General features: G+C 36.8%; 1 pseudogene; it reads right to left on the reverse strand.

The window, feature by feature from the left end:
• Positions 1-523: 523 nt before the first annotated feature.
• Positions 524-807, reverse strand: LOC110123161 (COMM domain-containing protein 6 pseudogene; annotated as a pseudogene).
• Between the last annotated feature and the right edge of the window lie 229 nt (positions 808-1,036).

The raw sequence follows: 1,036 nt of genomic DNA on the forward strand, positions 1-1,036 counted from the left end.
TAGGAACTGAGTTATGTACTGACAGAAAAGAAAATAAGATCCAAAAATTACCTACTGAACTTTTGAATCTAAGAGAATTTCCAGACCAAAAGTTGAAAGCTGTCATTTGGCTTATGTTAGCTGCCTATTGTAAAGCATACATAAAGAAGAATGACCTGAAGAAGGAAATGTTAAGTTTCACAAAAAATCTGCAGAAAATTTTTCCATCCTGAGAATAATATTGTTGGAAAATAAAACTATATTTTTATCCTCAGGTGTTCTTTTTTTTATTATTCAACTGTTTGATTTATTTTTTTTTATTAAGATATAATTCACATACCACAGAATTTACCCTTTAAACTATCCAAATCAGTGGTTCTTGGTACATTCACAAAGCTGTGCATCGATCAGCACTTTGTGATTACTGTTTGTCTGATTTTTTTTTTACTATTATTTTAAAAAGTGGAAAACCAAAAATACAATTTTCATTCAATAAATATCGTTTGATCCTTAAGGTTTGTTGCAAAAAGTGAAGTCCATGATTTTAGATTATTTTCGGTTTAGAATCAGTTTTCATAGTTTCAATAATTGCAGCAATTTCCTTGAATTGTCTGTAGAAATTCTGAAACTGTGGGATTGTCATTCAAAGGACTTTTTCTTCACTTGGCCTGAATGATCTGCCACTTTGAGCATCACTGCAACATAAGGATACTTAAGAGATCTGCAACTGTCTGAGCTGACAGTCATACCCAGCTTCCACTGAAAATCTATGAGCTGGTTGGTGACCTTGGACTTAGCATCCAACTGGGGCTCACTGGACTTCTCCATGGCATGGTTCAGAGCTACCACCATCCATCCACTCAGATGGACGCTCCCCTAGCCGTAGGTTTGCCATCTGATGAAATATTCTCCAAGAAATTGGCTCAAAAGTGAAAGTGAAAGTAGCTTAGTCGTGTCTGACTCTTTGTGAATTCTCCAGGCCAGAATACTGGGGTGGGTAGCCATTCCCTTCTCCAGGGGATCTTCTCAACCCACGGATCAAACCCAGGTCTCCCAC

This window comes from Odocoileus virginianus, chromosome 8, assembly GCF_023699985.2.
Source record: "Odocoileus virginianus isolate 20LAN1187 ecotype Illinois chromosome 8, Ovbor_1.2, whole genome shotgun sequence".
NCBI lineage: Eukaryota > Metazoa > Chordata > Mammalia > Artiodactyla > Cervidae > Odocoileus > Odocoileus virginianus.